This window comes from Marmota monax, unplaced genomic scaffold (genome assembly GCF_021218885.2).
Source record: "Marmota monax isolate L192 unplaced genomic scaffold, Marmota_monax_Labrador192_F-V1.1 WCK01_AAM20220418_F8-fsc00401, whole genome shotgun sequence".
Lineage (NCBI taxonomy): Eukaryota > Metazoa > Chordata > Mammalia > Rodentia > Sciuridae > Marmota > Marmota monax.
The window spans coordinates 29132-40366 of NW_026692020.1; the positions used below are offsets into that span (position 1 = coordinate 29132).

Consider the following 11235-nt stretch of genomic DNA (forward strand, 5'->3'; position numbering starts at 1 on the left):
GAGGGGCCATGGAAGGGCTTTATTGGGGGGGGGGGGTCAGGAGGCTTTAAGATGGGGGGATGGGCTGGCTTTCTTGTACAGTGTATATTCAAATTTATTTAATGTGAGTTTGTTCTGGACTGACAGCTGGGTTTCCTCCTGATGGGGAATCTGGGACACAGTCCAAGAACAAACTGATTGGGAATTCTGGCACAGGACATTGTGTTGTTATCACACCAAGTATCAGGGGAAGGAGCAGAGAGACAGTGGCCAGGACTGCACTTTGGACCACAATCTGCTCTCTCCCTGGCAACCTCCTCTTTCTTCCTTTACCTTCCCTGCCTTTTCTTACTCCTCCTCTTCTCCCCCACCCCCTTTTCTCATCTGATCCCTTCCTTTCTCAAGTGATTGTGTTGAGCCTTCTTTTACCTTCTTTCTATCAGATTTGAGGTTGAATTAAACTTGTACCATTTGCTTTGTGGTTTGTTGGACTGTGGTGTTGGTTTGATGTGCCCTTTGTGGGAGGAGGCTGGCCATGAACCACAGCCAGGCAAGAGATGATGGTGTTCTTTTGGGTGCAGATCAAGGGCTGATTGACGCTGGGCCATGGCCAAGGAAAGCACCTGGCAGTGGGACAGGTGTGCTCCAGCCCTTTGTCCCAACTGGTCAGTAGGGTACCTGACTCAGGGGCCGCTTTCCAAGAGGGACCCAGGGCAGTTTCGTCCATGTGGCATCTCTTTCAGCTGCACCGAGACCACTTGGGCTCTGGGGGGGGGGGGTCACACAGCTGAAGGAGCACCAGACTTGGATTTATTTAACTACTTTACTCGTATGCAAGATGGATGGCACAAAATATGAACAACACAGATCTCCATGCCGTCCCTGCAGCAGGAGATCACCTCTGGGAGCCTCAGTTAGGCAGAGAGATAGGGGGTGGGGGGAAGGGGCTACAGAATGAGGAGGAATGAGGCCAGAGGGCCACGGAGTGTGTGGCGGGGTCTCAGGAGAGAACTGAGGAGCAGGGCCTGAGCCAGGGTCACAGGTAGGTAGGTCTTTCCAGATGTGTAAAGGAGTGTTGTGTGCTGAGGAGGAGGAGGTTCAGAAGGACAGGACCCCAAGATGGAGGGGAGTCAGCAGTTTGCCCTACTCTGCTTCCTGCCTGGGGCTCCACACTGTCTGGATAGCCTGGTGTACACCTCTGGTGGCTACTGAGGTCCTTCCCTCAGGGGCTGGACAGAGCTCAGGAGAGGCTCGACCCACCAGGCTCTGCATTCCTCAGAGCAAGAACAAGCTGCATAGAATGGCCCAGAGCAGGTCAGACATAGTGAGGCTCTGGAAAGGACAGGAAAGGCAGGCTGGAGGGACACCCCGAGGGCACTGGCATTACCCAGCAGGCGTGGAGCCCAAAATGTTCAGTGTTTCCCCTCCATCACACACAACACAGAGTGTCGGTGCCCCTCACCCTGTGCTGTGCTAGGTCCTAGGGAGAGAGAAACTAAAGCGTCCCTGGCTGGGAGGAGTTCAGGGCAGGGTCCTCCTTCTTTTCTAGCTCCTCTGCTTGAAGCAGAGATCCCCAACTCCAGAGAGGTGTGTTGACCACAGACTACAGGGACCAGGGCACTGTGGAAGAACAGCCAGGGATGGCCTTCACGGTTTGTTCACTGCAGGTTCATGGGCACACGGCATCCACAGCAGCAGCTCTCAATTCTGGCTATCTCTTTACAAGGAAGAGGGAGGCATGATGCCTCAGGGAAGCCCAGGGGTGCTGAAGGTGCTTTGGGTGGAGGGGAAGGCCTCTCTCCACTGGCCCCCCCACACTTGCTCCCTGCTCCTTCTGTAAAGTCCCTTGTTCCTCGGCTGCTACACCACACACCTCCAAGACCTGCAAACTCACACTGAACTACTTCCTCAGCCTGGTTTAAAGATCCCAACCTGCACTACCAGCCTCCCCAACCCTGGCCTGGGGGTTCCCCTGGGAACTTTGGGCTCATTTTTAAATCTAGACCATTGCTCATAGACCCTCCACTCCTAAGGCAGCCTCCCCTTCCCCCATGTGCCCCTCCCTCAAGGCCATATTGTTTCTCCTTGTGCTAGTCCCACCCCTCTGCAGGGCAGGGTCCTCCTTCTTTTCTAGCTCCTCTGCTTCCCAAACTGGGCTTTCTGTCCAGCAGATTCCCAGTACTAGGTGAAGTAGCATCACAGTGAGTGCTCCAGGAAGACCTTCAGAGCTGGTGCTCTCTCCCCAGAAGCACCTCAGGCAGATGGCACTGGCCCCAGAGGGCACTCTAGAGGCAGCTGCAGTTAAAGGTGGTCATTGCTGGCTGGCAGGACTGCCTTGGAGCCAACATAAGGGACATGAAATCAGATTATTCCAGCCAGGAACGGAGGCAGAAAGAGCCCCAGGGTTCCCAGGAAGCAGACAATGATAAAGAGCCAGAGGAAGATCCTGTCGATGACCATGGCAACACACTTCCAGTCTTCTCTCACTTGCAGGAGAAACGGGCTCACAATGACAGAGGCCAGGCCTCAAGAAGTGTTTCTCTCATGCTCAACCCCTGTAGGGACAACCACAGGGCAGCAGCAACTGCCCCCTGAGACCCAAGGGGAAGCTAAGACTGGCACAGGTGCAGAGATAGGGTGGAGGGAGAAACAGAGCTGGCCCAAGCCCCATACCACCCTCTCCTGTGTCCCACCTATCTCACCTTCCACACTGCCGGGGCTCAGCAGGTTCCGGGCAAAGGGACTAGAGGGACACAGAGAGGTGCTGGAACCATCTAAGGAGATGGACTCCCAGTGGATGCAGTGATTTCAGTGCAGAGAAGGTAATGGGTGGGGTAGGTGTGACTCAGGGCAGGTTAGGGGGTGGGTGGGCTTTGTGTAGCTTGGACTCCCAGCCCAGCCAGGGATGGATGCCTAGCTGCTCCCAAATTAATGATTAATTTTCTCATTCACTCATCAAGGCTACCCAGTGATCCTTTCCAGCCTTTCACTCTTCCCAAAGTTGATAAGAGAATGCTGATGCTGAGCGCTAGATAAGGCAGAGGCTGCGGAGAAGCCCAGACTCATACAACCAAGAATCTGCAGGGTTTGTGGTTGACTCATGAGCTTCACAGAGGGCCTCATGAGCAAAGAGGATAGGGGACCATCTAGCATAAAAGAAGAAGGCCACTGCCACAGGGGGCTAGCCCACCAGGCTCTCCTAATGCCCCCCTTAACCTCCCATCCCTGCCAACTCCTGTAGGTAGTGGCATAAGCATGCCACTGCAGAGTCCACATCTGAGCATGCCCTTCTCTGCTCTCTGTCTCCCAGTTAGGCTGAGCAGGGACATTCTTGACCTACTGCCATCAAGTGTCCCAGGAGCCAGCTAAATGTTCTCTCACAATTGATTCCAGACTCTTTGGAGCCATGAATGAGGAAGGCCAGCCCTCAGGGAGGGGACCAGGTTGGTCTAGCTACCACCTTGAGGTGGGAGGGTTCCCTGCTAAGCTGGTAGGGTCACCCAGGGGAGGCCCTCACCCAGATTTCACTCACCGAAGAGTCAGCATCCTCAGACCACAGGTAGTCAGCAATATAGTGCACACCTTCCAGGGTTTTCTGTATGCGAGGCGACAGCAAGATCTCAGGCTCCCCAGAGGGAGCCTCGTCCCTGGGCCCTGAGGCCTGTGGGTGCAGGCGTCTGCGGCCATAGATGATACCCATGGAGGGGGCTGGGCAGCCTGCACACACCCATCTGCCTTTCTCCTCCTCCTCCTCTGCCTCATCTCTCTCCTCTGCGTCCATGTTGGTCTCCAACCAGTAGCAAGATGGGCCAAGTTTCAGGCCTGGGGAGTCGTGTGGCTCCAAGGGAGGCCGGTTCATCAGCAGCCACCGGGGCACACGTCCCAGCAGGGCCACCTGCACCCAGCGGGGCATGCTGTGGATGCTGGAGGAGCAGTGGAGCACGTTGAGCATGAAGACGGTGATGACGATGGAGAGGCTGAGGAAGATCATGGTGAAGAGCAGGTACTCGCCGATGAGCAGGATGACCATCGAGGTGGATGGGATGATCTCCGTGATGAGCAGCAGGAAGACGGTCAGCGGGTCAGCGGGTCAGCGAGAGCAGCACGGAGATGCACAGTGTGATCTTCTCGCCACAGTCGGAGGGCAGGTAGAAGACCAGCACGGTGAGGCAGGAGATGAGCAGGCAGGGGATGATGAGGTTGATGGTGTAGAAGAGTGGCAGCCGGCGGATGACAAAGGCGTAGGTGACGTCAGGGTAGATCTCGACGCAGCAGTCATACTTCTTGCTGTTGTAGGTGCCCGTGGCGTTGATGATGGCCCACTTGCCACTCTCCCAATAGTCCTTCAGGTCCACCGTCTGCTCCATCGGCTCCAGGTCTATCTTGGCCTTGTCATAGGTCCAGGAGCCAAACTTCCTTGCAATTCTGTTGGTCGAAGGGGAAGAAGGTGATGTTGATGCTGCAGGAGCTCTTGTAAATGGCGGGGGACACCCAGTGCACAGTGCCCGTGGAGAAGAGGTGCGCTTTGGTCATGTGGGCCACCGCAAACTCCCCATCTGCACTGCGGAGAGAAGACCAGCTGGGGGCTCTGCACACCCACCTGACCCACCCAGACTGCTGCAGAGAGCAACCTGAACAAGGCAGTTCTCAGCTGGCCAAGTGTCCCGTCTTTTGCAAGGGTATAAAATTTCCCCAGAAGACGGATATACTTGAGTTTTCTTTTCATATAACATTGTTTTAATTGCAAAAGGTGGAGTTCTGAAGAACACTGGAAAGTACCAAGAATTTTTAAAATACCCACTATTAACATTGTGATATTATACATGTCTATTCTACTGTCACGCAGACGATGTTTCTGATGGTTTTGCATATTTGAGGTCACAGAGTGTATGCAGTTCCATTGCCTGTTTTATTCCTTTAATATTTTAGAGTGATAATTTTGAACTGTACTTTCCTAGCACACAGTGAGCAAGCAGCCTCTTAGGTAGAAGATCATGACTTTTCCACCTGGATCTTTTGTTCTTTGCTCAAGAGACCTAAGATTTTGGCTAGTGAGGGAACTTCCTGGAGTCCATGCATCTAACCTCAACCACTAGGGCCCCCCTAGGAGGCAGCTTGGCACCAACAGGAGGCTGGCTGGAGTGCTCAGGGAGGACTCGGCCAAGGGAGGGGAGGGAGCATCACAGCAGAGGGCCCTGCAGGAACAAGAAATAGCTGGGGCCAAGGAAAATCTTAACAGTGCTCACTGGGGCCACCAGGTGGGCATCATAGGGACTGCTGTAGATGAGGTTGGCGACTTCGTGGGAATGAGAATCCAAAGACCCACAAGGACTATGGGGACACTGGAACAATGGTGACCAGTCAGATGGGACTTCTTCAACTCCTCCTTAGTTTCCTATGGTCTGTCCTAAAGTCCAGGGAATCAGAATACAGGGGAGTTTCCCATGGAGTAGTTCCAGGGTAGAGAGACAGACTGGCTGGAAACAGGAATTTTGAAAGAGGGTAACAAATACATCAGGCAAAAAGTCAAAAAGAAAAAAAGAAAAAGAAATTAAAGGCATTTTGGTCATTTCACATAGTTGCCACTAGATGGCAACACGCACCCATTTGGTGGAAGGAACAGTTCTATTGATTGGCCAGAGTGGAGTGCCTGGGTGGAGCAGATGTTTCTTTATATGTTTATGGAAGTTTGACTGGACTTTTCTTGTGAAAATCAAGTCTTAGTGGTCATGGCTTTATTGACAATCCTGAAATGTGAAGTTGTATCTGACCCTAGGACTTTGATCATATCTCTGCCAAATGCTCAGGAAGCAGAAACTAGAATGTTCCTGGGTGCCAGCTCCTGGGTACAGAGCAAAGGGGTCGGGGTGTGAGTCTGCAAACACAGGTACCTGCAGTGTCAGACCTGCCAGGTCACCCAGTGGCAAGTGTGTGTTTACCAAGACGGCTTAGGTGAGAGGGCACTGGGCCTGCCCAGGACCAGACAGTGTAAGGAACTGGTGTAAGGAACCACTGACCTCTCTGGAGGTCTAGAAATGGACTCTCTCTCTATGTTTTATTGTTCAAAAATATAATTTCCAAGGTAGGGTCCGAGGGATTGGGAAGTGCTGGGTAAGCTGGTTTCTTTGCTGCAGGACTTAAAACAGCATTTAAAACACTATTGTGCTCTGCTGGCTTCCAAAGCCCTTGGCAGGGGATGACAGACATACAGTGTGATCCAAAACCATAACCACAGAAACTTGTCATAGCTATTCATATCTTAAGGAAGCAGCAAGCTGCTTTAGAAAATGGTTTTAGACAATTATAACACCTTCTTTTAAATTTGAACTTCTTAACTTCTCAATGAAGAATTGCCTGATACCAAACATACAAATAAAAATATAGATTTCTATTTCTCCTATCAAAAAGTATCTTAATTCATTGATTTTTGCCCACTGGGATTCTCTATAGACTCCCCCCTGCCCCGCCCTCCAGCTTCTGTTAGCTTCTAGTTGTTAGGGTGAGATTGATCCTTTGGGTCTTGAATCCAAGGCAAGTATAAGAAAACATGATTAAGGAAAAAAACATACCCAGTGAGTTTGTTCTTCAAAGGTGCTACTATAGGATGCCACTTACCTGGTCAGACAATATTGCCATCCTCTAAAATTTCAACTCTTAGGTGATTTTAGAGAGCCTGAACCACATTTTCCAAAGGATACTCAGAGTTGGCAAATCTGTCCCACTATCACCCTGCTACAAATGAATACATCTTCAGTGCCCAGTAAATGTTGGTGTGTAGGAGGAAGAGAACAGAATGAAAGGAATAAAAGAATACAGAGGAGGGGGTTCTCTGCTAAGCATTGAGAGGGAAATGATGAAGCCCTCCAAGTCCCCTTTACCATCCCTCCTGGTGGTCGTCCCAGGGCTCCATGGCTTCCTACTTGTTGTAAAGGACAATGTGAGGGATCCAGATCATCTCTGAAGGGACCCGGAGGGAGGTGATGTTGCCAAAATCAGCGAGGTTCCAGTGCAGCTTGTAGTCGCTCCACTCCTGTGTAGGGGAGGGGTCCCATCACTGCCATGCCAGGGAGGGGCCTCTGTCAACCTAGGCTGAGCTAGGGATTCAGGAGCCCCCAGAGCCCCACCCAGCCCCACAGAACAGAGAGGCTGCAATGCCAGGAAAGGGCTCTGACCAAGGAACCAGGCACACCCTCCCAGATAAACACCCTCCTCGCTTTGCCCCCACTTCAGTAGCTAACTCCCAGGCAGGTGGTGTCCCCAGCCATACCCCTGGTCCTCTCTTGCCTCGCTGGCTGACTCCAGTGAGGCACTGCAGGATCTGAGCTGAAGTTGCGTTTCAGCACATCACAGTTTACAGAGGTGGTTAGATTCTCCATCCAGGAAGAGGCTCCAGAGACAGCCGGCCAGAGCATGCCAAGCAGGTGGAAGTGAGGACCACAGAGGGGAAAAGCCACATGCCAGAGGCATGTGGCTGAGGCTCGGAGCTATTTGTGGCCTACAGACTATGTTCCAGAGAACTCTCTACCCAGGAGCCGGCCCAGGAGGGAGCAAGAGTTGCTCTGGACTTCACTCCTGCTCCCCCCAAATCATGTCCAAGCGAACCTGTTTCTCTCACCAGATCAGTTCTTATTCTCTCTCCATTCCATTCATCATGTTTTCAGTTCCAACCAACATTTGGGGAACCCACATCAAGTTGGGGCATATTACTGTCCTGGGGCATGTGGTAGTAGGTTGAATCATGTTCATTTTACAGATGAGGAAAATGAGGCTCAGAGAAGCTGAATAACATGCTCAGCATCTCAGGCTAGTCAGAGGTAGTGACGGGCTGATGGCCCAGGTCCCACAGCAGTGTACATCCTCACCTCCTGCCCAGCCCCTGGCCCAGGTGACTAGACCATGGGGACAGCTGCAGTGACCTACGTTCTAGGCCTACCCCAACTACACACACAGTACCTTCCTTGCTCTGGTCCCCAGTTGGCATATCTGTAAAATGAGCCTCCTGATGCTCCAACAGCTCTGGTATGAACAGTATCCACTCAGAGCCTCTGGACCAAGGTCTAATTTAAACTAAGTAGCTGAAACACCACACCCCAACACCATCTGGGGCCCCCTGGAGGACAGGAATTACAGAAAGGGCACTGGAGGGCCAGGCATGCATTCAAAGGACTCAAACAGAGATGCCAATCAACATTCTGGTGGGTGTGGCTCTCTGCATGTTTACCTCTGCCCAGGGACAGTCAGGTGCTGGTGGGGCAGGGCACCAGCTCCTCTTTCTCACATTCTACTGCCACCTCCATGTCAGAGTCCTTCAGAGCAGCAGAACACAGCAGGAGGGGTAAGAAGGGAGGGAACACACTGGGGTTCTCATGAGACCTGTGCTCTAATGAGTCTGCCCTAGGAGTGGCCCATCCAGGAGGGCCACATGCTCTTTGGCTGTCCTTCCATGAAAGGTGGGGTCTATAGCCCCTCCCTGAATATAGCTGGACTCCTGTACTGCCCTGACCTACAGAATATGGCAAGATGGATGCTGAGCCCATTCAGGCCATCAGAGACCAGCAGGTTCTGCTTCTGTCTGGGGACCCTCCTTCTGGGAGCCCTGAGCCACAGGTGGGAATCTGACTTCCCTCCTGGAGACACCATAGGGAAAAACCCCAAGTGGTCCTGGGCAGGGCCAGGAGGCCAGCCAGGCCCACCCTTTCAGAACTTTCCAAACACCCCTGCTGTGAATAAAGTTTGTCCTTAACCCTTCAGAACAGGACAGCCACCAGCCAGATGCTCCCAAGTAGTCACCATGCAAAGCAGAGGAAACACTCAAACTCCTGACCATGAAACTGAGATAGGAAGTATCCAAGTGGCTCTAGTTGGTGAGCTTCGGGTTTGTCAGGCAACACAAACAGGGATACTCAGCGTTCTTTGGTAGAAGGAGCAGAGCCAGGCACACCTGGATGCCGCCTTTACTGGCCCAGCCACACCCTGCTTCTCATTTTCCTCAGCTGTAAAATAGGCAGAATGAGACCTCCCTGGGGTTTTGGTGACAATGCAGCCTGTCCTCAAGCAGCAAGGACTATGAAATGTCATTTCTAAGAAAGGCATCTCTGGCTCTCTGGTGACATGTCCAGGGAGTGTACTCAGAGCCTGGCCATGCAAGCAAAGTCCTCTGGAGAGGCCACTTGCAACCAGATGACCCAAGTGGCAGGTGTTCACCAACCTTGAAAGCAGCAGCTTGCCCCTGTCAGGGAAAGGTACAGGGAGGGGCCGGGCCCGGCAATGACTGTCCCCTCCCTGCTGGGAGAATCCTCACCTGCCTCAGCCAGACATTGGTGGTCATCATTTGGTTCTTCTCTCCTGGCTGGTAAGAGGGAGAGGGCAACAGAGTCCAGAGCACAGGGTGAGCGAAAGGGGCTGCCAGGACCCCCACCCACAGGAAGAGCCTCTGTGCTACACCCAAGCCCAATGTCCCTCCCAACACTCTCCTGGACTCAGATTCTTCAGGGTCACACAAGAAACCCCCCTGCTGTCCCCTGCTGCCCCAGAAGGGGATCTGGGAGAGAGAGGGGAAGGGCCTGTTGCAACCCAGGAGGAACAGGCTGAAGTCCCCGCTGTAATGGGGATGGGCTGGGTGGCTGGGGCTGCAGGGGGGACCCTGGGGAAGAGCCTGGGGTCTGGAGGCTGATTCTGAGGGGCCCAGGATTGGGAGACAGGCCCACCACATCAATGAGCTGGGCAATGGACAGTCCAAAGTGCACGATCACCACATCTGAGGTGTTGGGCACTGGCCATGCATAGCAGTTATAGCCCCTGACGAAGTATTTGAAGAGGTGGTCCTCAGCCTGGGTGTGGGGGCCTCCTCGCTGCGTCAATGCTGTGGGATGGGAGAGAAGAGGAGGGGTCTCCAGAAGCCAAGGAAGCAGCCAGCATCCGATCAAAGCAGAGGCCGCCATCTGTGTGAGCTTCAGCTTGCTCATCTGTCAAGTGGGATGTGAATCCAGATCCCATTTCACACCCTGTGGAGGACTCGCTATGATAATGTTCATCAGAGCTATGCACAGCCCCATGGCCACAGTGCACTCACTGGTGTTGGTCGTCAGCACTGGACATCAGCACCTGTGTGATATTAGATAACAAAGCCAGAGTGCTGCGGCAGGGAGGGGGGAGATCCAGCCCAGGTCCCAGGTAAGCTGCAGGGAGGGGACTTGCCCCATGACAGCAAGCCTGGTGGTGAGCAGCGTTCATTCCCACCCAGTCGTCAGAGGAACCAGCAGTGCCAGCCGTAGCCCTCGCCACTGAGGGCACCTCCCTGAGTTGTTCCTAAACCCCTGGCACTTGCTGCCTCTCATCAACTAGGCCAACCACTGTCGATGGGTATCTTGGGGGGTTTTCAGTACTCTGCCAATGGCTTTGGCACACCAAGGATCTGCCACTGAGTGAGTGGACAGCTACGGCTCCAAACCCAGAACCGCAGCAGCTCCAGCTGGGACAGAAAGCCCGGCAAGGACAATAACCACCACATGTGTGTCCTGGGTGCCTGCTGTGACCCAGGTGCTAGGCACAGGCTTTCTTTCTGTCCCCACAATAGCTCTGGGAGGCCCGCAGCACTATTTGTGTTTTGCAGATGAGCAACACTGAAGCTGGGGACATTCAAGGTGACACAGCTGTTAATATCAGCGCTGTGACAGCCCCTCCACCTTCTCCCTGTGGAACCAGGCACCAGCCTATGACCTCTAACATCCTTGCAGCCTTGAGGACTGCAATGAGCCCACCTGCAGGATATCGCCCCACCTGGCACGTGAACACACAGTGGTGAAGTCCCAGAGATAAGGCACCCACTCACCTGCTGGGAGCAGAAGGGGCCACCACAGGCCAAACTTCATCCAGGGTGGCACTGCAGAATGGGAGGGCCCCATGGCCTCAGAGGAGGGTCTGGCTTCCCCTGCACATCCAAAACAGGGCAGGTACAGCTTGCTGTGGTGTAATCTGGCAGGATGTCACCAAGCTGGCATGGCAGGGGGCCACTGGATTCTGCAAGGCTCCTTCTGCTGAACCTGATCAAAGCCAGAGAAGGACTCCTGAGTCATGCCTCCTCAACACTCCACAGAGAGGTGCAAGGCCTTCCAGGAGCACCGGGCTCCTGGACTATCCCCAGCTTGACTGAGGAATCCATGTCCCCCTCTTTCCAGAGTCAGCTGGCTGCTCTTCCTAGACAAGACTGACCTACCATCACTCTGGCTTCAGCACCTCATCTGTAAAATGGGGATA

The 11235-nt window shown here is 53.5% G+C and overlaps 1 pseudogene; it reads right to left on the minus strand.

Moving 5' to 3' along the window:
- Positions 1-2340: 2340 nt before the first annotated feature.
- LOC124097371 (neuronal acetylcholine receptor subunit alpha-2-like) lies at positions 2341-10883 on the minus strand (annotated as a pseudogene).
- Positions 10884-11235: the final 352 nt, after the last annotated feature.